Genomic DNA, 26,732 nt, shown 5'->3' with positions numbered 1-26,732 from the left:
CAATCTGCGTGAGGGTAGATTTAGGGCACAAAACGACATCACGTTGATCTTTGGGTGTGGAAACTTGGTCCCAGCATCCCCCCATACTGCTTCGGGTAGGACTTCAGTCCGCGCTCCGTGGATTGATGCCAAAAGGGACAGTAGTGTAGGGATTTGTTTGGTGCAACTAAGTCTGAACCTAGGTTAGGACCCATTAATCCAACATCCTTCGTACTAAATGTTATGCTCATAAATGTATCATAGAGTAATCTCTCTAGACCCATTCTAGAATCTTTATTAAGTTGTAGTAGGCTTTACTCGGTTTATTTCAGTAGGGATGGCTTTACTGGAAGCATTCCTGGTGAGTTTTTTCTGTTGGGTTTACAAAACATATATCCATCATGAAATTTTCTTAGTGGAAGCATTCTCCAAGCTGGTTCACAAAATTATACTAATTTATGGAAGAACTAGATTTTTCACATAATAGGTTGAGTGGGGAAATATCTTCATAAATCACTTAGTGCTCCAATTTAAAGCTATTGAACTTCTCATATAACCTTATCACCTCAAATATTATCTCAGAGATTGGTAACATGAATTCATTAGTGTCTTTGGATCTTAGTTACAATCATATGTTTGGAGCCATACATGTGGGACTTGGTAATGCCAATGCTCTTTTAGTGTTGCAACTGATGGAAATGTCTCATCTCGATGAATTCCTGTAGAAATTGGTGAATGTTCATGTTTGGCTTTGTTGAGCTTGGAAAACAATAGTTTGACTGGAAATGTACCCAAGTAGTTATCCAAGTTGAGTCGACAGATAAAGCTTAATTTGGCAATGAACAATCTTACTAGAGAATTACCCTAGCAATTAGGGAACTTGGGTCATCTATTATGGGTAACCATTTCACACAACAAACTTAAAGGGAGGATACCAACAAGACGTATATTAAACACATTAAACAAGACTTATTTCAAAGAAAATGCAGGCCTATGTGGATCGGGAGTGAATGTTACTTGTCCCATGGTTATGCCTAACCCAATAGTTATAAATCAAAATACAAGAGGGAGTCCAACCGGAGGAGGAATTCATGTGATTAGATATACACACAGCGGAATTGTGATATCTGCAGAAGCTAAGATTGCAAGAATATCTGTAGAATTTTAATATCTGCAAAAGTGTTTCTACAATAATTGCAATATCTGCAGCAAGTACGACTGCATTTGGTGTTGTTGTTGTGACTATACTGAATATAAAAGAACATTCCAATTCAAAATCAATGAATCTTATGCCTGATAGATTTTCTCAGTCCCCATCCAATGATATGGCTCTAGGAAAAATGGTTATGTTTACACCCAAATTTGATCATGCATCTACGGATTGGATGACTAGTGCTCACGCGTTGATTAACAAATATTGTGAGCTTGGAAGGGGAGGTATTTAAATTGTGTTCAAATCAATCCTAGGGGATGGGTGAGTAGTTGCTATAAAGAATATGATGGTTTCAAATTTGGTTAAATGACAAGAATATTTTGAGAAGGAGACAAAACTTTTGCACAAAGTGAAGCATCCAAATATAATGAATTTGCAAGGCTACTATTGTACTCCTCAATTATAGCTTCTTATATATGACTAGATTCAAAGTGGAAGTTTGTATAGTCAACTCCATGAAATATCCCAAATATATCCCCCATTAAGTTGGTCAAATTGGTTTAATATAGCTATGAGGAGCGCAATGGGGCTTGCACATCTTCACCATGCTTGTAGACTACCATTCATACACTATATCATAAAATCCATCAATTTTTTGCTTGATGAGAATTGCAACCCTAAAGTTGCAAATTATGGCCTTGCAAAGTTGTTTCCCATGCTTGATAGATACATTCTTAGTAGAAAAATATAGAGTGCATTAGGATATATGGCACCTGAATTTTCTTGTCAGAGCCTTAAGATAAATGAAAGATATGATGTGTATGGATTTGGGGTGTTGTTGTTAGAACTTGTTATAGACATAAGGCCAGTTGAATATATGGAGGATGATGTTGTGATCATATGTGACAATGTTTGGTCATTACCAGATGAAGGAAATGCACTAACTTGTGTGGATTCAAATTATTTTGCAAGTCAGTAGAGGAATTGTAACTTATTTAAGAAGAATGGGAATGCAACTTACTTATGTGACTAATATTGATGGAAGAGTGAGATTCCTCTACTAAGGGTTGAGATGGCTCAACATAAGGCAATGCTAAGTTTGAAGGTGGAGATTCAGTAGTAGGTGACTACTGTTTCGGAGTTATCTTGCTCATGATCCATGGTGTTGTGCTGGAAATCCTTTCTCCAGACAAAAATGATCCCTCTATTCCTATGGGAGGATCTAACAACAAACTGGATAAATATGTGCAAGCTTTCCTAGTTTATACCAGAAATCACAAAAGAGGATAGATGACCTACCTCACTCTGATGTTAAAAGACGTTGGTGTCATCCTTTATTCTTCCGCTTCCATGCTCAATATCCTCTTTGCTGATGTAGATGAATACCTACAAGGAAAATCATGTGGAGACAAGAAATGCATACATAGCAAAAACTATCCCAATATAAACCATATAACGGATAAAGTATTATACTAAATGAGCAATGATAGACACATTTATGGAAAGAAAACAAATAATGTATTCTAAATAGAATGGTAAAGGGAGCATTACAACCACTTAAGCCTTGATGTTGGAAGCCTCCTTTAGGTGATTTTCCAAGTCCTAGCCTTAAACTTGAAGCACTCCTATCTCCTTAGCGAAATGGGCAGCATTCAGGCATAGTTCAACACTAAGAAGGCAATCAAGCAATAGCCAACCCGTTGTGGATAGTAGGGATCTCATTTATAGGGAAGGAGAGGGAGTTAAGGATCCATTAAAGGAGGGATAGGTTCCAAAACTCAAGGGAAAGATCCATTAAATTAGGGTCAAGGACCAAGAATTGGAGATCTCACTCTAATCCTTATTCACCTGTAACCAGTGCAACGTTCTTGAGACTTCTAGTAAGAGAAGCTTCTCCTCCACTTTAGGAAAAGATGCTTGAAGAGGTTCAACACGAGTTTTCCTTATAAAAGTCATGTTGGAAGTGCTAGTCTAATATAGTGCAACAAGTTACCATCATGGGTCACCGATGGTGCAAAATGCGTTGATCCCGAAAACAAGGTTTTTAAGCAAGTTTCTTCAGAACTCTTTCAGGGCAAGTTTTCTTCTTTCCTTCAAGGATGATTTTGTATATGTTTCATGGTCAATACACTGATAGATTTCATCATTTTGACGCTTCATGATATGGGACGGGAAGTGTGACAAAATATTATGTAACATCTTGTGGTATTGGATCCTTGGGTTCTTTGTGGATCTTGCCTAAATATTTCCAAGAAAACAAAAAAATATAAAAATATAAAAATAAAAAAACATTAAAATTTTAAATCTAATATATCAATTTATATTTAATTAATTATGAAAACTAAACCACAAAATTTTTCAACTTAACATTCTTATTGGGGTCTCTTTGCACCTTTTTGGAGCAATTGATAGTATTAACATAAAGAGGGAAGTTTTCCCAAAAAAACAAGCATTAAGGGAGAAGGTCTAAGAGTTGAAATTCAATACATACATCGACGTTTCCTTCTCAACCATATGTCTCGTGAAGTCTAGAGAGAGATAATACAAATACAATATAGAAATAAACCCAAATAGAGAAAGAAACCCTCTCAAAATAAAAAATTGTAGGAGTGTAGGGCACTTAGGATGCGAGTGGGAACATAGATTTTCAAACTAGAACTCTTGTTCTTCCACCATTCCCAAACCCTATTGCCCTTACCTAAAAATCTATTAGGTTTCTTCCTATATATCTTCTTCATCCATTATTTGAGATTACATCAAAATGTTCATCTGACACGAGAAGGACACGGTGTCAATGTCCAGGTTCTACTCCATTGCAGGTATGCAGGTTTTTCACTATTGTTCCCTTTTTACTTGCATTTTATTTATAGTATTTTTTCTGGATTTTGGTCCTTCTATGGTTATTTTTCTGATTTGGTTGGGTGGCTCAAGCCATTGAGCGAGGAACAATTGAGGAACAATCCACCTAAGGTTGTCACATGCAATGACTTCTAGCGAGAAGTTATTGTGTTACAAAATATTGCCAACAAGAAAATAGATTGAATATTTACATTCAAGAAGGTAATATCCTAAACCTTCTGTCAAGATTAATGGTAATAGTGAGCTTGGCTTTAGCCCTCAAATAGGGATTATGCATCTTGCCTTGGATGCAAATCCAATGTTGTTTTGCTTTCCAGAGTTGGAGGAAGTCATGTCTATCAGATTTACATCAGAAAAAGGCTTGTGATCCTCACTTTTAGTTTTTTATGCACAAAAATAAATTACTTCACATCATTTAGTTTCAATTTGATGGGAAAATATGAAAATAACTCCATGATGAATGCTAAATAATGAAAATTTTCCTCTGCGTCGAAATATTGACATTCAACGAGATGTATTGTAGTTGTGTGGAAACTTAAAACTACATCATATAAATAGGCTACAATGGATAATTAGGTTGGTTTGCTTAGATTTTATCTCAAAGCATTTTATTTTGGGAACCCTTCTTTCTTTGAAGGTAGAAAAGGTTTAGATACTTTGAAATGGTTTGAAGTGGCAAAGGAGGCCTTGTAAATTGATATATTTTCCTTTCTTTTCCGATTTTTGGAGCATTTATGTCATATTATCTTTGTATTTAAAATATTCTCAACAGTGTAAATTTATACCTGTGTACTAGTATAATGGATCGAGACCCTCCCGCAGAAAATGAAGAAATCAAAGAATTGAAAAATTGGCTGGAACGTGCAGGGATAAACAGCGTTTATGAATTATCCAAATGGGACAATCATGATGATTGGCAAGGGTGGGACTTCTTTGGAGTTCCAGAAAGACGCATCCTTGAAGATCTATTGGAAGAAGCAGCCCGAGTGAACAGGAAAATGAATGATAGCTGGGAGTGGGGGAAATCTGGAAGCTATACAATAGCAGAAGCCTACAACACCCTCTAGCCAATCAGGAACAATAGTAAATCTCCACAGTTTTGGAGGAAAGTTTGGGATCCGCTAGCTTTACCCAAAGTAAATTTCTTCTTTTGGACACTGGTTCACAACAAGTTGTTAACAGGAGACAATCTGATAAAAAAAATCATAGCTGGGCCGCATAGATGTGAGCTGTGCAGAAGCAGCTCAGAAACAGCCAAGCACCTCTTCATGGAATGTAATTTTTCCAAAGAAGTTTGGAGACCATTCTCCATGAGTTACAAATCACAGTCCCCCAATTTAACTCTATAGCAAACCTATTTGACGCTTGGAATCAAAGTTATCCTAACAAAGTCCCCAGCAAATCATTTTGGAGAAAAGTCTGGAATGCCATCCCCAAATATGTATGCTGGCAGATCTGGTTGACCCGGAATGATCTGATTTTCAATGAAAAGTAGCAAGCCCCTTTCTCGATAGTGGCAAAGGCCAAAGCCTTCCTCCTGGAAGCATCTAAACAACAATATTTTTCAGATGACGCTTTGCTGCTCCCTGAAGAAGAAAGGTGGTTGGGCCCCCTTTCTCCCTATCCACGGAAGCAGTTATCAGCCCTTCAAGCAGCGAATCCGGAATGGCATAAAAGAGACTTCGAAGCTACTATTCAAGAATGGTGGTGAAAACAAAAATTACCACCATCTTCTTCGACGGAGCCTCCAAAGGTAATCCTGGGATAGCAGGAGCAGGAGGGGTCATCTATGCCTCGGACGGTTCAAGAAGGGACAGTTTCTGCTGGGGCATCGGGCAGAAAACCAACAATCAAGTAGAGATCCAAGGCCTGCTCAAAGCTTGTCAAATAGCCAGAGACAGAGGAGACAAAGAATTCCAAGCTTTTGGAGACTTAGAGATCCTAATAAAAAATTTAAACACGGGCAAATTGTTCACCAATGCAAGCCTCAACAAAACTCTGAATAGATTAAAGAGAATCTTGCTCGACTTCGACTCCTACAAATTCCTTCATATCCTCAGAAACTTGAATAGTGAAGCAGACCTGTTGGCAAACAAAGGTTGCACTCTTGGGAAAGTGCAGCCCCTCATAAATGAAGAAAGTTCATTCCATCCTTGTAATCCATGAGCACTCTGCATTTTGTAATAGTACAAGAAACAGAAATAGAAGCAATGTAATGATGGCTGCCACGGTGTAAGTCCAATATTTTTCTCAATAAATAAAACATACCCGTTTCAGTTAAATATATAAATATATATATATATATATATATATATATATATATATATATAATAATTATATATAACTATTTTGTTTTATTAAAAGTTATTCGATATTTGAGTATAAAAGAAACTAGAAAAACAATAAAAAGTTAAACGTCATTCACGCAATATTTTATGTGTTATTTAAAATATGTAAAAAAATAATAATTATGTATAACTATTTTGTTCTATTAAAAGTTATTTGATATTAGAGTATAAAAGAAGACTAGAAAAACAATAAAAAGTTAAAGGTCATTCACAGAAAAGGAAAAAAAAAGGCTAAAAAGTTGTGTTCATAAAAGCATAACAAAAGGACAAAAAGCTAAAAAGTTGTGGTCATAAAAGCATAGCAGGCGAGAAAATGCATCATTGGGCTTTTTATTTTGCTTCAGATCTCTCTCATGCGAGTTGTTCGTTTATGGCAATCGAATAATCATCGAGGCAAAGATGGATATGGCGGTGTAAGAAAGGGAGTTGTTTTCAGTGTGATTTTTTGGGTTTCTTTTTTAGATTTTTATGGTTTAATTTTTCTAAAATTTGACAAGAATTTATTGAAATCACAGATTTGATAAGTAAATTTTGCACAATAAAAGTGTTCTAAGAGTTTTTCAAAGTGTTGAATCTAACAACTCTGTAAGACAGATCGTTTTAGTCAAACCAGCCTGAAATTGGTGTTCCACTCTTAGATGAGGCCAATCTCACGTTAATTGAGTTTCAAATTAGGAATCCTACAAGTTAACTGAGTTTCATAGAATTGAATCAGGAAATCCTACAGTAAGGATGACATGTATACATTTTTCAAATAAAGAGATAAAGTAAAATTTTAATTAGGTTTTGTAAAAAATTAATTCAAATATAATTCAAATATATGAATTAGATAATAAAAGGAGTTGATGGGGTCAATTTGATTTTTTGAGGGAGTGGCAATAATAAGAATATGTATGTGTTTTTTTTAATTTACACCGTTTCAATTAACAAAATCATTAAAGTGTCTAACACCCCCGAAAAAAGGTACTTATGGGTATAATTAAAAAAAAAAAAAAAATTATAAGTTCTTATAAATTAATATTATTAAAATTTGTAATATGGAAAATCATTAAGGTGTCAAATTCCAATAAGAAGACACCTATTACTATAATTAAAAAAATTAAGAAAATGTCTTTTACCATAATTTAAAAAATTAAAAAGAATTAATTACGAAGATTCACTCGTGATTTTTAGTATGAAGATAGCTTTTGTTACAATCATATGGGGCTACTACCATGGCTTATTAATACATGTCAAAAAACTATAAAACATTTCATATGAAACTTGTTTAACTTAACAACTTTTTTAATTAATTAAATTAATTAAAATAGAAAGAACAAATAAAATTACTTGTAAGATAAATTTCAATTTTTAATTTGTAAATAATATTAAAAATATTCTACAATATTTCATAGAAATTATATCACTACTATCTCAAGTATAAACACTTACCCAAAAAACATAAAAAAAAAAATTGAACTCATGACAACTTGAGACTTTCTATTTCGTTAATTATATAAGTTATAAAATATCTCTTAAAATTAATTAAAATATTATTTAACTAATTTTATTTAAATTAAAAAAATTGAACTCTTACAACTTGGAGACATTTTATTTTGTTAATTATATAAACTATAAAATATCTTTTAAAATTAATTAAAATATCATTTATTTAATTTAATTTTATATATATATATATATATATATATATATATATATATTATAATTAAACAAATTAAACTTATAAATCTTTAAAAATTAGTCAATAATAGAGAATACCTATAACTCTTAAAAATAATTTAGTCCATAATACAGAGTACTTCACTCTTAAATATGAGTCTACATTTAAAATTTGACTTGCCCTTTTGCCCCAAAACGGCAGTAGAGATGACGTGGCTAAGACAGCTTTTAGCTTTTTGTTTATCGAGCTTTTTCACAGCGTTTGTTTTTTTTTGACTTACCGTCTTGGTCCCAAACGGCTCCGTAGATGACGTGGCTATCACAGCAATGAAGCTTAACTTACCATTTTGGTCCGAAAAGGCTGTCTATATGACGTGGCTATCACAGGTTTTGTTTTTATCAGAGCTTTTGTCACAACTTTTGTTTGCCCGTCTACTGCTCTGCATTATTTGCCCCTCTAACCTTCATGACGCTATGGGCTCCTCTTTTTCTGCGAATACCATCATTGGGCTGCGTCTGCGTCATAAGATACTTTTGTAATGCGGGGATAGTTGTGATGGTCGATTTGGATGGTTTTGCAATTCAATTAAACAGAGGATTTATTTGATGCTTTTGCAATTTAATTAAATAGAGGATTTATTTGATGCTTTTGCAATTCAATTAAACTCACTGTAGAGGGTTTATTTGATGCTTTTGCAATTCAATTAAACTCACTGTAGAGGGTTTATTTGATGCTTTTGCAATTCAATTCAATTAAACACTAAAGCATTTATTTTTGTTTTTACAAGAAGCGATCGACCAGTGCTCCCTGCTTTTCATCTTCCTCCGAAAAAGGTTGACTTAACAGGTTATCAATTTAATTCATTTCAAGTACCAAACTGATCTGATAGCGACAGGTTATCAATTCATTTCAAGTACCAAACTGATCTGATAGTGATAGCTGCAAATAAGACGAAGGTTTCCTTAATTTCATTTTCCAGTAAATGTAATTTCTTGGAGCTTGCAATGTCGGAGAAATGCGGACACCAGTTCGCAGTATGTGAGTCATTAGGTAATTCATTTTACATTGGTAGTAATTAAGTTTTGCTTAACAAAATAAACCTACAATGTGAAGTTATTTTAAAATTTTACAAGTAGTGTTTCAGCTTATTTATCCTTTGCTACCAAATAAGTCAATAAATTCTTTGATTTTAAAGATTTTGTTTATCTGGTTATTGTTACTTTTCTTTTCTTTAAAATTGAATTACACCTTTTTCCTTTCTTTTCTCTTCTCCTGAAAATTTAATATGCCCATCCTTATCTTAACATATTCTTGAATTAATCTTTCCGAACTTGATTTTTCAATAATCCATTTCCCTTTACCTGCAGACTTTTACCCTCTTCAAGACCGTGTGTTTTCGGTCTCTGGTCCGAGGAAGAAGAGAACCAAAAGCTTGCAGCCCAGCATTAGGAGCATTGATCTATGAATCAATTGTTCAAAGATGGGGGGAGAGGGTGTGATGGGAGAGGGTGTGAGGGGAGAGAGATAGGAGGAGGAGGATGACCATGGGGAGGGAGGGAGAGAGGGGTGAAGAGGTAATGCGAGAGGGAGAGGGATAGGGTGAGAAGTGTTGAAGAATTTAGGGAAATTAGGTTTAGTGTGATTCTTATTGACTTGATAACATTTGTGGATTATTTTCACTTTTCTTGTTAGCTTAATCTGGTCCTAATGATGAACCACACTTGTTGGTTCGAAACGCGTCAGCCAAAAAATTCTCTCATGTGATTTCTACCGAAAGACTTTGTTTAATTCTTCTTCTTATTAATGCATGTGTCTGTACTTCATCAAACTATTATCAAAATCATAAGAACAAGAACACAAGATGTTAGCTCTCTACTAGGGCCAAAACCTCTCTTCTCTTGAGAGGAAAACCATTTAGTAAGTTTCTCTTATTGAAGCTTCTTATTGATCAATGACAAACCCTATACCTTGGACTAGAATTTCCTCCAAGCACAAGTTAAGTCCTTCCTCCTTTCTGCACTTTGTTCCCCGACACTTCCTTCTTTTGGCACGTCATTTTCCGGCACTTCATCCTTCTTCTAACTGTTGTTAGATCTTGTTGCACTTGCTCTATAAGAGATACCATTGATGAGACCATTTCCTTATGGTGATCCCTTCCTTCTCTTCACCAACCAATGAACTTGTATGACTGTAATGGGAGGGTTTTTATGACAATAGAGATAACTTCCTTCTCCTCACACCTATGACTGTAATAGGTTTTAAAATAACCCTATTACCTTCGCTTTTCTTCCTTGCTACTTCGCTTGAGTGGGAGACCCTTTAGGCCTATGTCTTTAGCCCAAATGATGATATACGTTTGCCTATGAGTCTATGTTGTTATGACCATAGGAAGCCTTCTTCTTCCCCTCACGCATGACTGTATTTTCTCTAGAAACCAGTCTCCAATTCTCGCTTATTCTTCCCTTCACTTCACTGCACTAGAGGCTCCTTCACTTCGTCCTTTTTCGTTCTTTTCTTATCTCCTCAACTTCGCTTATTTCAGAGCTATATGAGTGCATTATAGTGGAGTGGACAACCTCTATATATAGAGGACTATCACTCCTTTTAGGCTAACTAGAAGGCCGACTTGAGGACTATTTGTAGGTCGACTAGATATCTTACCTCAGATGGCTTCTTTGGTCATGTCACATGCTTGGAGGAGACTTAACTTTGCTTGGAGTGTTCTTTGACTTCTATACAAACATATACATGATGCAACATGCCCTTAATGTCTTCAACATTTTCTTTTGACTATTTGACTCAACTATAGCACTTTAACTTGCGCTAGAACTATTTCAATGAGCAAGAAACTCATTGACATATATTATAAAAATAATATTTCTTTTCTTGACTAAATACAAATATCAAAAGTACATTTATGAAGATTGAACCTTGTTACATTTCCTTCAACACTCCCTTTTAACTAGGGATGTATTCATACCATATTACATGTGATCTATGATTCTAGTTTAGGATGGTTACATGTGTATTATGATTTTGATTTATGATGGTTGTGTTTTGAGCTAACATGAAATGATATGTTTATAGATGATGATTTGGTCAAAGATGTTAGTTTTACTTGTTGTGATAGGAAGTGAATAGAATTGCAAGTGTACCTTGTTGACGGGCCACCAATAAGGTATGATTTGAAGTTATTTCAACTTATTTTGAATTTAATAGAAATTATGTGCTTGGTACAGGAAAGCATGAAATGCTTGGTTGGGTGGTTGAAACTGACTACAAGACTTAGTAACACCAATAAAGGAAATTAGAACAGGCAGCAGTATGGTGGTAAAACATTCAAGAGTGGGGCCATTGTGGGACATTGGTACCTAATAGTTTCCATTGATTTCCATGAGCATGTTATTACTGGCATGATGGTTTTAACGTAGGGATATGCCTTGGTTTTTGTATATTCTAATGTGAGGAAGGCTTGCCAAGGGATGGAATTCCCGGGATGGGGTACCAACAGAACTTGGAAGGTGAGTTACTGCACGGAAGAGGGTGACCTAATAGCCCGAGGGGCAGTGCAACAGATAAAGGAAGGCTGGGGATGGATTTGTTTTGGTCATTGGCATTTCTAAATGGAATCAGATGCACATTGGGAGTGTGCCTTGGAACAAAGAGGCAGTAATTGTTCTCTAAGAGGAAAAATGGCACATGATTATAGTGGTGGACATTAGATGTATATTTGACTTTGTAGTGGATTTCATACTTCCTAAGGAGGTGAATCCCAATATTACTTTTAGGGTGGAGATGTGAGCCTATGGATTCCCTTGTTGTGGATGCAAGCATCGTATCCTTATATTTTCTGGTTGAGAAAATGTGCATATGTGTATATTATGGTAAATATTGCATTGAGTTGGATTTATAAAGCTCCATAGAAAGTATGGTTAATTGTTGGTCGAAGCAAATGTGTATAAGTATATGTGGATTGTAAATACTGTAATGAGCTATGTTATAAAGCTCTAGTAAATGGTATGTTTATAATGTTTTAGCGGATGATCATTGTAAATATTGTAAGGAAATGTGTTATAAAGTTCCATGCATAGTATTTCTTTTTCAGAAGTCTTGTTGGTTATAGGTGTCATTGAACACCGATGATGGTTTTCCCCCAAGGCGAAGGGTTCTATCATAGCCCTGCTTAAAAACTCATGTAAAGTTATTATGGCTAATGGAAATTGGCAAAGGAAAAGACTAAGGATTTGGAAAGGAAAGAGGCATTAATTGGCATTTTATTTATGAAAATAATGGAAATTAGGAGAAATGAAGGTGTAAGGTCACAGGTTGCATGTGAGGAGGAAAATGAAGAAAATAGAGGCCTCATTTGATAAAAGGGCTTCTGAGGATTGGTGAGAAATCTTAGTCAGTTCAGTTTTGGAGCTCTCTCATTATTCTATCCCTCTCTCAATCTTGGACACTTAGAGTTTTCTTGGAGCACTTGGGCATTGAATCAAGAAAGGAAAATAAGGCAAGAGGAAGTGAAGATCAAGCAAGGAAGAGCAGGATGAACCAACTACAATAGTATTATTTGCAGGTATTCATTTGCATGTGTATTTTCTTTGTTAGATTTTGAATGCATGGTATTGCATGTGGTTATTTTCTATCATGGCATGGGTTTTTCCAGGGGTGACAGTGTTTTCAACCTAGCATTGCCATTTACAGATAACCTTGATGAGTTAGGTTCCCATACTTTGGCTGTGTTGGATTGACAGATGGATTCGAAGCTGAGTGAGGTGTATCTCTGAAATGACAGACACATGGCCTAGTGGTCCCTGAACTAAACTATGGATCATGGTAAAGCCGTTGGGCTAGTAAGCCCTGAGCCAAGCTGTGGGTTGCAGTAAAGCTAGGATTGTGTGCTTCGATGGGCCTAGGAAGCCTTCCTAGTGAATGGTGGGATATACGGTAAAGCCAAAAGGTGGATTGCTCTATGTTGGGCCTAGTAGTCCCAAGATGGGATGTATGGTAAAGCCTGAAGAGTGGGTCTTGGTGTAGGGCCTAGTTAACCCTGCATTAGACTGTGGATTAAAGGAAAGCCTGATGAACTAGGAGGCACTCAAATTCCTCATGGTGTAGGTAGAGAAATTTGGTAGCATCCATGCTTGTTTGGTTCTTTTCAGTTTGTTATGAGTCCCACACTCATGACTAGACTATGGCATGAGCGTGACTGGATGAAGTGAGATTTAACTCATCCAATCTATAGTCGGGTAGAACATGGTAGTCCCATCCTCAGTTGGTTTTTGCATCCATTAATGAGAACTACGTCCCTTTGGTTTCCATGTTTAAACATACTGGTTTATATGTGGATTCTATGGCTGATGTATTTATGGTATTTCTATTGTTACCATGCTAGTTATGTATATGTTTTATGACAACAACTATGTATGGCTCTCATCATGTTTTTCTTTGTAAATGAATGGAAAATGTATCTATGAACTAATTTGATAATGCAGGAAATCACATGAGGGAACAATAGTTCTTAGAAATTCTTAGATAAGTACGAGATCCCTATTCTTAATTCTGTTATTTACATCTATAGATTACATGTTTGTGATATGTTTGACGAAATACCGATCATGGCTAGTAGGGGTCTGGCTAAGGGATTGTTCAACTAATTTCTTTTTCATCATTGTTTCCCTATTGTTTTACTGCTTTGAAGATGTCATTCCATTCTAGACATAGACCTGGGCTCTGGGCCTGAAAAAGGGGTTCAAATCCCAGGGACATTGGCACAAAATTGGAAAAAATGGTCCATGGACATTGGCTTGCAAGGCTGTGAGAGTGTCTTGAGGTCCCTGGATGCTGGCATGCCCATAACATGATTTCGTCTAGAGGTCAAGTGATCAAAAACTTCAGTGGGACCCAGGAGCAAGCTTCCTGAAGTGTTGGCATGGTTCTCAGGGGTCCTGTAGCTAATGTGGTAGTTGTGTATGTTGTGTTTCCATCGATTCCATTTCCCTAAGGTCACATAGGAGGTTGAATCCAATCATAGTAGCTTCTCGTCAAATGTTTAACCCAGTTGGCCTGTTACTTGGGTAGATGTGGGAGGAGGGTGTTACAACTATGAACATGATAATCCAATTCTTCAACATGATTTCTTTAACTAAAAGTTCCATAAACATCTTTAAAGTTTTCATCTTGAGCATATTTCTAAATATAACTTTCATGCGTGATTGGATTATGCTTAAGAATAACATATGCATTAACAATAGGACTTGATAACATATTGACAACTTTGTTGTATATACCTTTCTTGTACTTGATTACCAAATGAAATTATTCTAGGAATCCCATCCACTTGAAATTTATATCTTGTTGTAGCTTGGGTTTTGGGTTTCAATTGTAAATATTGCAAATGTTGATGCTCAGTATGAATAATCATTTCTTTACCCATCAAATAATGCTTCCGTTTCTTCACGTTTTGTAAAAAAGCATACAAATCTTTATTGTAAGTTGAATAGTTAATTATTGCATTGGAAAAGGTTTCAAAATTATAACAAATGGGCTTACCATGTTGCATCAAAACTGCTCCCATAGCATAATTTCTTGCATCGGGTTGAATCTCGAATGGTTGCTTAAGATCTGGAGGTGCTAGAACTAGTGTTGTGGTGGTTTTATCTTTCAAAGTGTCGAAGGATTTATGTTTCTTGCCTCCCCATTGAAACACTTGTTTCACACTTGTCAAAGCATGAAATGGTGTTGCAATGAGTGAGAAGTTAGATACAAATTTTCTCCAATATTGGGTTGCTCCCAAAAAGCTTCTATCTTCTGTTACATTGTTGAGTTTAGGCCAATTCACAATGTCTTCAACTTTTGAGGGATCAATCTTCAATTCACACCCTCCTACAATATGACCTAAATAAACTAAAAAGGTTTTCCCAAATTCACACTTAGACATATTCAAAGACAATTTCTCTTTTTTCAAGACATCTAAAACTTGTTTAACATTCTTAACATTCCCTTCACGAGTACCACTGAAAATCAGAATATCGTCTAAGTAGACTATGACAAAATCATCAAGGAATGGTCTCAACACATCATTCATAACTCTCGTGAATGTTGCAGGTGCATTGCAATGCCCAAACAACATAAATAACCATTCAAACAAACCTTTTTTTGTCTTGAAAGAAAATTTCTAAATATCATTTTCAACAATCATTATCTGATGATAACTGCTTCTTAAATCTTACTTAGTAAAGTAAACAACTTATTTTAACTGATCTAGCAAAACATCAATGCAAGGAAGAGGATAACGATTATTTATAATGATTTTGTTCAAAGCTATAAAAGCTAAACACATATGCTAGGTACCGTATTTATTTGGAACCAAGACAATAAGAGACCCACAATGAGATGTTCTAGTCCTGATGACCCCTTTTTCAAACAAATCTTGAATTTGCTTCTTGATTTATACATTCTCCAAAATCGAAATTCTATACACGGCAATATTTGGAAGTGGTGCATCCTGCTGTAAGTGAATCTCATGTTCGATTGCTCTTTTAGGAGGAAACCATTCAGGTTCCTAAAACATATTGCCATAAGAGTTAACAACTTAACACTTTTATGTTTGAGTTTAGAATCACATCTTGTGAAAGCTTCAGATTCAACAATACCTTTAACATTAATTATCAGCAACACAAAATTCTTGATAGAATTTACAAGCTTTTTTATCTAACCAGTACTAACAAGAGATAAGTTTGTATTCTTGTGATGTTATCTAACAATTTACTCAACTCCATCTTTAAAAATGTGATATTTTTTCTCATGATGATAGAATATGGATTTTCATTCATACAAATATGGACTCCCTAAAACAATTCCAAATATGTCAAGTGGTACAACATCAAGCTCTACCTTATCTATAAAATTAGCAGTGATGGCGAATTTGAGTTTACATTTTTTTGTGACTTGTAATTTGGCATCATCACATACCCAACATAATAGGTAAGGTTTAGTATGAGGTGTAGTTTCTAGATTTAGTTTCTTGGCAATTGCTTCAGAGATAAGATTGACTTGGGATCCACTATGAAATAATGTATAAACTTTCGTATGTTTTTAATGACCCTTATATGAAAAGGCTCAATTATTTATTTATCATTTTGAGACTCAATAGGCTTACTATAAGAACTAGTACTTGCATTAGAATCTTTACCTTTTATTCCCATGATTGTGATTTTGGTTTCATCACCCGAATCAAATCCTATATCTTGTTGAGTTATAGCAACAATATTTTGTTTCCCCTTGTTATTGAACTTCTTTGGTCTCATTTCTGGATGTAACTTCTAACATTTATCTTCATCGTGGCCTTCTTTTGAACAATGTTTATAGGTAAGTTTATCTCCCTCTTTTTTTATTGTAGCATTATTTTTTCCTTTTCCTTTAAACTTCCCCTTTCCTTTGTCTCCAAATTTGGAAGGTTTCTTGCTAGTCCCTTGAGGAACATTCTTGCCTCCTAATTCTAAATGAGATGCATGAACACATAGTTGATCTAGATTGCTGGGATCAAACATAAATATAGTATGTCTCAAAAAAATATGTAATCCACCTATGTATTTAAGGAGAGTGTCTTCTGATGACAAATCAACACCCAAAATTAAAGCTCTTCTTCTAAATTCTTGTGTGTAACTTTGAACACTCTGACCTTTAGCTTGTCTAAAATTTTGTCAATAATTTCTTACGATTTGGAACTAGTTTCAGAAGAATTTGAGCACTTTAATTTTTGAGCATATTTTTGATTCCCTAGATTAGTGTTTTTAGTGTAAGACCCCAAAATATCTCCACATGGATTTGGAAGGGAGCAAAATTGTCTCCACAGTTTGTGCCATCTTTTGCATTAATAGAAAGGAAAAGATCGGTGGCGTATAGGCTTTCCTTACCTTCATCTATAGCATGTATGGATAATGTGTTCCATGTTTCTATATTACGTCATTATATATTAGATCCTTCACATGTTATTTACTTTAGTCATTTGCAGGTCTCAGATGAGGGCACAATGATGGTGGAACTAGTTCGCATATTGGACTAGAGAACTCTGTAACATAGAGGACGATTAGTGGAGGAAGTTAGGGTCCAATGAGACAGTTATAGTCCTATTTCCACCACTTCAGAGGACGCCAAGGAGATGTGTCATTATTTTCCATTTATGTTCTAAGGACTTTAGGATGAAGTCCATTGTTAAGAGGGGGTGTATGCAATGTGTAGTCTAGTTTACTGACCCTCATATGCATCATTCTTGATACATTACTATTTGAGGACCTCAAGTTGAGGATCCAGATATTTGACTCTTACTATGAGTGGATGTTATAATAATTGTTCTTCCATTTTGATGTTATGATAATAATAATTATTATGTATGTGTTTTATGACTATGTCTGATCATGTGATGGATTCATTATGTCTTTATTTATATTAGTTTTTGCTCACAATTATGAATATGTTGATGGTTATGTCATGAGGATGAATTTAGCATACTAATATTATGAATCAAATATTATTGATGATCATTAAGTGTGGCAAGAGACCACAAAAAATCACTTGCATGTGCTGAGTCGGAAACCTCTTATTTGCCTTGAATTATAGACTATTGTCTTAAAGAAAATTTAAAGTTTGATTTAAAATTTTTCTTTGAATTCTAATAACATGATAGTAGTTGTAGACAGAGGTGGTCAAGTGTTAAGAATTGATCATTGGTGGTACTTCAACTGTCGAAATAATGGTAAATTGTTAAAACTTGACCGAAAATATATATTAAGTAGATTTAGGAGATTAGAAAGAGTTCTGAGAAAATTTAAATGCCCATTCTACATAGACTTTGTCTTCAAATTTCTAAATTTCATAGTGTGGAATTTTATCTTATTAAAAATCTCAACTCAGTGGAAGACTGTTTAGCAAATAAAGGTGCCACGTTGGAACAAGGATTGTTGATCTTGGATGATGGAAGACCATCTCATAAACCAATACCATGAAGATAACTATATTAACTCAAAATTCGGATATTGGAGTGAGAATTAAAATCCAAATTAAGAGATGGAACATGTGTTGTCCCATTGTCAGAATATTCCAAGATATTTCACTTTATTCCCTTTCATCCTGATGACTTTTTCCACATGTAAATACTTGGATATGTATATTCAAACATAAATCCCATGCATCTCAATATTTGTCAATGAATAAATGTTTGTTTATTTACTCCATTAATAAATCAAAGCGACAACTAAAGCTTAGAAACTTCACATTTGTTCTTTAGGATACAAGCTTATGTTCTTAGGATTTTATGGAGCATATTTCAAATTGTAGTATGGGAATTATGATTCTGGATTTGTATGTGAAGCGATGGCATGTGAAATTATCCGGCATTGATAGTGCAACCAAGAGCATTGATTTAGAGGAGGATGAATTGAGAAACTATAAAAAGAGTAACCATGATCATGACATCGCAGGATTTTCCATCTTGTTCACATATTGCTTGGGAGAATTAAAGGATTGTGATGTGATTGTTTGAATGAAAAAAACATGAGAATGAGGAAATTAATATTTACTTAATCTACGTTTTTGGCATCCATGGAATTTATCTTTGGTTTGGTTTCCAATAAAGGAGAAATGATATTATCTGAGTTGCGAGCTCAGTTTGATATATTTAACCAAACATTGAATTTGGTAGAGTCTAAAATGGAAAGTTTACAAATGGTGAATGATCTATTGAATTTCAAGATGAGCAATTTTCATCCTTTCTCTGAATCAGAGGCATCCGGGGAGTATAATGAAGACACTAAATATTTTTAGGTGGAACAGTGATCTAGGATCTTTCAAAATGACTTGGCTTGTAAAAATGTTTAAGTGTGGATGATAAAACTTAAACCAACAATTAACTTAAATCAAGCACGGAGACTAAAAAAAAATTGCAATTTAAAATGAAATATAAAAGATCAAGACAAAAAGAAAATAGGAAAAAAACTAATTAATAACAGAGATCATCTAGTGTGGACTATGCCTTTGGGTCCTACCTCCAAGGGCATGGCCTCTTTATTATTATCCCAAAATAACAATTACAGGAAGCCAAAATGCCTCCAAAATCCTACTTCAAAACTGAGCCTTTTGCTACCATGGAGTGGTCTCCAAATTCCACCAAAAACTTCCTTTGGTTGCTACAAAATTAAGCTCCAAAAACTCCACTAACTTACAAAAATACACAAGCCAAGAACAAGGCTTAAACACTCTTAACACTTCAAAATATTATAACCACAACACTTGTGGTTCAATGGAAATAACATTTTCCATATGTAGTGTTAAGGATCCATAGCCCCAAGATTGAACCTGTAGAGGTTGTGACCCACTGATATATATATATATATATATATATATATATATATATATATATATATATATATATATATATATATATATAGTATGTTGTTAATTCGACAACCATACAAGCCTGCCTATGTGCCCTACAATTATAAAAATATACAAGGATGACATATATAAAACATTTGTTATAACAAATGTATATACCCGACGACATTCCATACTATAACCAATGTTCCCATTGTTTGATTGGGTAGATTCATTGGTGATTTATGGAGGTTGCAGCCCGCGGCCTCCCCCTTTTTAGTTATTCGATGAATAAAAATGATAAATATAATGTGTCATGTTCTCTATCACAATAGATGTGCATGTTTTGTTGGTGGCGTATTTGGTTAATACGTTGGTGGTTACAGGTTCAAATCCCACACGTGTAACCATTCAAAATTTTGGCATTCAGGGTGCCACCTGGCATCCTCTGATTGGGCCACATGTCACCACTCAACTGTTATACCTATTGCCTTGTTAGCCACCCAATCAATAGCATGTTTCCATGTGAGTTTCTATCTATGCCACATTTTCCAAGTGACATCCATGTGACCTACCACATGTCACCATAACAGGTTTTAACTCTTTACTAGAAGTCAAAATATTCAAATTGCGATATCATTTCACATACACACCCTGATCAATGTGATTCAAGCTTAATTGGAATCATCTCAGTGAGTTTTTTGACATGGAGATATTTCCATAAGCTTTCGAGAACTTTCATTTTTAGGTAATTTTAGATCCTCCCGAATCAATCCAGAGGTGACTTTGGAACTGCACGTTGTGGCAACTGATTAGGTAGTGTCACATCATTAGTTTACTAGTTCCATATCATTCATAATATTGGTAGTGGCTTTTCGTTTCTCTTGAATGAGCTAAAATATCAAGCCTTGTTTTCAATGAACTAATTTCCAACCTTCAGTAAAGATCAGGTTTCTTGATTCTTTTTGTTTTCTTTATTTTGTTCATCGAGGTATTTGTGCATCAATGATAATGGTTTAATTTCAAGAATTATTATTAGTCTTTTGATCCCTTAAATCTATGTCTTGGTCATTTGAATATTTTTTAATGTATATTATTCTAATTATGTTTTCAATCGTCAATTGGATCTAGCTAGACTAGCTGGAAGCACTTTTTTTCCATTCAACCCATGATCAATTCTAGTGAGAGAAACTTTGGACTCTTAAATGAACATATTTGTGTATTGGTTCTATGTTAACTAATTTTCGCAATCTCCCTGATGGGGATGATAATGTAGAAAGGATGGCACCTGGATTATTGTTCTGACCACCCTTGGTCATTCACACTCCCAATTAAATCAGAAGGTACACTATGTGTTATACGCATGCATGAGAATGTTTTTAAATATGAAGAGTGGTTTTCGATCCATGGCTTGTAGTGTGGAGGAGACTGCGAGAGTCGAGGTTTACTGCTTGGCCTCAGGTAGTATATCATTTGAAAAAAGGCTTGAGGAAGCCATCTTAGCGTGTCTTTCTTTGGTGTTTTGTCTAAGGAGGTATTAGCTAAGGTTAGACTCATGATAGTATGCGAAGTCAGTGCTCTGAGTCCATGCACGTTGCTGGTTGACAGGGTGGTGGGCTTATCTTTGCGGGATGGTCAATTGGGATTGTATGTTCTTGTCTTCTGTTTTATCCTTCTATCTAGCTAGGTTTGTTGTTTATCTTGAATTCTCAGTTAATTGGTTTTCATGGGCACATCCTTTTCAGTCCGGGATTATTTATAGTGTCACAATTTTGAGTCTTCATCATGCTCAGTCTTAGGTCTCGGAGTTTGTAAGTATGCATTCTCTCTGTCACGTCGTGGGTAGTCGTCGTGTTTTGTGTAGGTCTATATTGTTGAAGGCCACACTGTCTTCCTAAGATGTTTATTTTGGGAAAAGGGGTCGTGTCATGGTCCACTGGTGTCGGGATCATTTTTGGTCTGATGTCATGAGGTGGTATTGTCTTGGTAAAATGTTAGAGGAATTTAAGTCTCTTGTGAAGTTTGTGTCACTCCCTCCTTCCTCAAGCAGTCTTCTTTCAAAATTTAGGCATTTCATCTTGGGCCATTGTGATGATTCAGTGTGTTGGTGTCTTGACCTGGTTGATAGGTAAAGATTCTTGTATGTTTGTCCTTTTACAGGTAGGGGTAATCCCCATAGAGACTCTAGTCAACCCCTTGACGACGTCAGAATGCCTCCAAGGTAGCATCAGAGAAGCGAAACGGGTGGAGGGTGTTCTACTGAGTATCATTAGAGGGGTGCCAGGTTGTTTGCTCCTGAGTCGGTGACATCTTATCTCAACGAAGTTCTGCCTAAAGTGTGTATGGATATAACATAATTGGAGTCAAAGGTGGGAGAATAAAGGAAGTCATCATCTAATTAATAATTTATCGGGGATTTGGGTGTGTGAGTTCTTAAACCTAGACACTCAAGTGGTAGTAAGAAATAATTCTTGCATTCAGTGGCCCTTTAGTGTCAAATGAAGACACTATTGGGTTTAGTTCTCAGAGGAAAAACAAGTTGAAAAGTGCAACCTCTTTGCATCCCTAGAAGATGTTAAGAGGATGTTGAGGACGTTGCACTTCTATGTGGATGGAATTGATGCCCACCTAAGGCATGTTGAGAGCCATGTACCCTATGAATTAGAAGGAGGTGACCTTTTTGATCGACCTGGTTCAATTGCTCATGTCTCAATTAATGTTTCCTCAGCGGATGGGAACTAATGAAATAGGGAAGAAGGAGGATGGTGTCGATCAACTCCCTCAATGACAGACTTATTGTTCCAATTTTTCCCTATGGGGGTAGTGCTCTAATGGGATTACAATGACATATGGTGTCGCAGCCTAGTTTTGGTGGTGGCCATGTTCTCCCTAGCTCGTCAAGTTTACATTTTTTGATGTGTTCGGTGTGTCCGTTGCCTCGCGTGGCATTGGTTTTTTGGGAGCTAGTAGAGGTCGCTTGCCTGTCGGTCTATGGAATGTAATGCCTGTTGGGCCTTTCGTGATTTTTGGTTAGAAGCCTGTAAGCCCTTATGGGTAGTGTTTTTGCAAATCATAACATCTATGTAGCTAGCTTCAGTTGGGTATATGCGGTAGATGTGGAGGTCTTTTGTTGGAATTCCCTCTACCTGCATTAGCCTATTTATATATTTTAGTTTCTATTATATTTTCAAAGTTCTAAAATTTACCCAAAAAAATTAATTTTTGCAATCTTAAATTTTTTATTTTATTTTCGCGTGCAATATTTGCAACCATAGGGATATTTGATGCGTGCAACTCTTGTTTATATGTAATGAATATAAATTTAATAAATTTGAATATATTTATTTTAATGTATTATTTTAAATCTTTTGTATGGAAATACCTTGATGTAATATTTGAATTGTTTTGTTATTACTTAAATTTCATGTACTAATGTTTGTAGTGTCTATTTTTATTTCTAGAAAGAAAAAATCGTAACATTTTACTAAGAAAAATGTTACAACAATGTATGCATATATCTGCATTCCAACTCTATGACAATGATCGAAAATAAAATGGTATAACATCAAAAAATTGAATCCATGTACATACCCCTATCATATTGTATAAAGAATTTTGTTGTGAAGTGTAATGTCACAAAACAAAAATCATGTATAAGGACCATCATCACCATATAAAATTCACATGAAAATGTTTATTGATACTAGGTGGAAGATAAATAAGTGATCACATTAAAACCACAAAAAGAACAAATGTTATCATTTGGTGAAAGGTTGATGTTGGTGCCCTTAAACTGCCCCATCTATATGCTTCGAGATTTTCCAAGTGCCCAAAATTTGTATAGTGCCCTCCTTAGACAGAAAAGCCACTTCATAGTTCATTTTCATATAAATGTGGCAACAAGATATATAATCAAATGCTTGTTTTAGTTCTACGATCTCTTCCAAAATTGATAGTAGTGTGTGATGTGACATCTTTGAGAATCATTAAACCAATTTATAACATTCAAGGAGTCCCCAACTATGGGAAGAACAACAATATGAAAACTCCTTTTGGAGTATTTATGTATATGAGTGTATTAATGTATTAAAGTAATGAATTTTTTATTATTATGTAGGCCATAGATATTCTGAGTATTTATTTATGTGATGTGTATGAGTATTTAAAACACTGATATGTATGCATTAGTAATTGCAAAAATATTTTGATTCTCTTTCTTAATATACAAATAATAATGAGAATAAAAAAATTGCATTAAGTAATATTAATTAATGAATATGCCTTTATTGTAACAGAATTAAGAATGGATTGTAAATACAAATGGTTATGAAAATAAAATATTAAATTTGCATTAATTAATGAATGCATGTTTAAAAAATTCCAATTATATATATATATATATATATATATATATATATATATATATATATATATATATATTAAAGGCCTAGTCTAATGAGGCGGAGGAGTTTCCCAGAAAGTTATGGAAATTGCGGTCATATTTAGAGAAAATCCGGGAAGGATTTTTGTAACTCCAAGATATAGTTGTTAAGCTTCAAAATTTTAGGTGTCCTAGACATTTTTGATGGTGCTAATCCATTTCCACCATCAAGAACACGATTTTTGTGAATCGAAGTTATAGTTGTTAAACTTCAAAATTTTAGGTGTCCTATACGTTTTTGATGGTGTTAATCGATTTCCACCATCAAAAACACGATTCAAACAGTGCCTTTACAAGATTTTTTGGAATTCTTTTGCCCGGATTTTGGCCACTTTTGGCCTTCTAGGCAATTCCTCTGCCTCGTTAGATGACTCCTTTTTTAAATAGTATATAAATGTGAAAATATGCCACACATAAGATTTTAGAAAAATAACAATGTCAATGCAAAATATAACGATGTCTTTCACCAATGAGTTTTTTTATAAATATTATATAAATGGGAAAAATAACTTTGTCTTCCACTCAGGATTTAAAAAAAATAAAATTATAAATGCGAAAATAATGATGTCTTTCACGAATGATTTTCTTTTTAATATTATATAAATGCTAAAAATAACGCTGTCTTCCACTCATGATTTTTTTAAATATTATATGATTTTTTTTAATATTATATAAATGCTAAAAAATAACCACTCATTATTTTTTAAAATATTATATGATTTTTTTTAATATTATATAAATGCTAAAAAATAACTATATCTTTTACTAATGGCATTCAATTCCAAAACCAAAATTTTGATATAATTTAATTTTTAAAACATCATAGCAAATAAATTTTCAAAATATTACGTAAATGTGAAAATTCACAACACAACACACCAAACTATTACATAAATGCGAAAATTCACAACGCAACAAACAAACTTTTAGGAAAATAATAAAATGCCTTTAGCTAATAAAATTCAATTTCAAATTTTTGATATAAATTAATTTTTAAAGCATCATGACTTTCAAATCATTCAATTCTAACACAAATATAATTTAATTTTTAAAACATCATTCAGTTCCATTACATTTTTTAAAAATTCAATTCAATTTACATCATTTAAAAGAGAATCGAAGTTATGATTCATGATTCTCTTTTAAATGATGTGGTCCCTCTAATTCTGAACTCTTAACCATACTGCCATGGAATCTCTCACATTATTTCTTATAAAAAAAATGCTCAGCTTCTAGTGCCGCCATGCACCCTGCACAACAGGGTAAACTGAAATTAAAAAAATTAGAATTTTCATACATTTACATTAATAAATGGAAATTCAATTTACTTAAATTTTCCATTAGGTCCGTGTGACCGTCCATTTCTCGCTGTTGGCATCAATTGTGAAACCACACAATTAAGGGAATCCAATGTCAGTGATCTTCTCTCACACTCAATTGCGTAGTTCTTGATGGGAAAAAGCTAAAAACAAAAAAAACTAAAGGCTATATAAAAAAGAAAATTAATTGATGGGAAGCTAAAAACTAAAAAAACTAAAAGCTATATAAGAAAGAAAACTTAAAAAACCTTGGAAAAAGCTAAAAACTAAAAAAACTAAAAGCTAAAAAAGCAATCTGTTAGCTCAAAAAGAGCTAAAAGCTATCCGATCCCACCAACCACAGAAAATCCGCTATCCAGCGGCTCACCTATATCATCTTGGCCTTCATTCACTGCGCCTGCAAATAATTTTCCAAACTCGCCTCGTTTTGGTGCTACGTGTTTCTTCCATGTTTTTTTTATCTCTTTCTACACGTTTTCTCTGTTATATTATTTTATTGTTCCGTAATTATGGCTGGCCATGTTTCTGTGGATTTTGTGATTGCTTTTTTTTTTCTCTCTCTCCTTCTACATGTTTTCCCTGTGTTTCTTCTACATGTTTTTTCTGTTATAGTATTTTATTGTTCTGTTATTATGGCTTCTTTAAGTTTTCTGTGTTATAGTATTCTATTGTTCTGTTATTATGGCTGACCATGTTTATGTATTTTGCTTTTGTCACGGCTCTTTTCTTGTTATCAGGTAAGACGAGAGAAGACTCCTAAGAGGTCACAAATTTACTCGCATTTTGATGCATGAACTTCAGTGGGAGGAATTACTACTTTCATGGATGTACTCTTTCATGGTTCACCATCTTTGGAGGTACTTGTAAAATTTATCGTTTTCTGGATCTTCTGGGTAGTATTCATTGTTTTTTCTGCAGATTTTTAATGTAATTTTGTAAATATTCAAATCTTTATAGCTGTTGTGCATGTATTCATTTATCAGTTTTCTTTATAGATTTTTAATGTAATTATGCATTTATTTACTGTACCATTTTTTGATTCATTAATTTTTGTTTTTGGCTTTTTTTTTCACATCTAACTGTAATCCTCCTATTTTTCTGGAGGAAGATAATTTGTAAAAAAAACTCAAATCAGTGTTTCAGATTTTGTGCATTAGAACTGTAAAAGTGTTTGACAGTAATATAGAAAATTTCATTATAGAGCATTTTTTTGGTTGTGTCTTGCTTAAAAAGGGTGATCCTATTCTATAAGCCATAGAAAGTTTCATTTCCACTGAGACAGAGTATAATCTATGTTTGTTTATTTCTTAGTAGATGAATTCAGATGAGAGGATTAGAAATTTAACGACAAAAAATCTGTGTTGTTATTAAAAACTTAATGACAGATGGGAGGATTAGAAATTTAACGACAGAAAATCTGTGTTGTAACTTTTAACTTTTTATTGAAAACTTAATGAAATCTGTGGAGATAATAAAATTAATTATTATATTTTTCCAATTGTTATTTTTTCAAAAATATTATCACGCCATTATAATTAAACTAGAACTAGAATGTTCTGTCGCACATAATATACAATACATCCAAATATCTGAACGATAC

General features: G+C 34.2%; 1 pseudogene; it reads left to right on the top strand.

Annotated features, from left to right (window-relative positions):
• Window positions 1–222: 222 nt before the first annotated feature.
• Window positions 223–2,111, top strand: LOC149237919 (putative LRR receptor-like serine/threonine-protein kinase IRK; annotated as a pseudogene).
• The last annotated feature ends 24,621 nt before the right edge of the window (window positions 2,112–26,732 follow it).

This window comes from Pinus tabuliformis, chromosome 8 (genome assembly GCF_031772625.1).
Source record: "Pinus tabuliformis cultivar Carrire ecotype Pingquan chromosome 8, CPIR1, whole genome shotgun sequence".
NCBI lineage: Eukaryota > Viridiplantae > Streptophyta > Pinopsida > Pinales > Pinaceae > Pinus > Pinus tabuliformis.
This window is presented reverse-complemented; position numbering and strand designations above follow the sequence as displayed.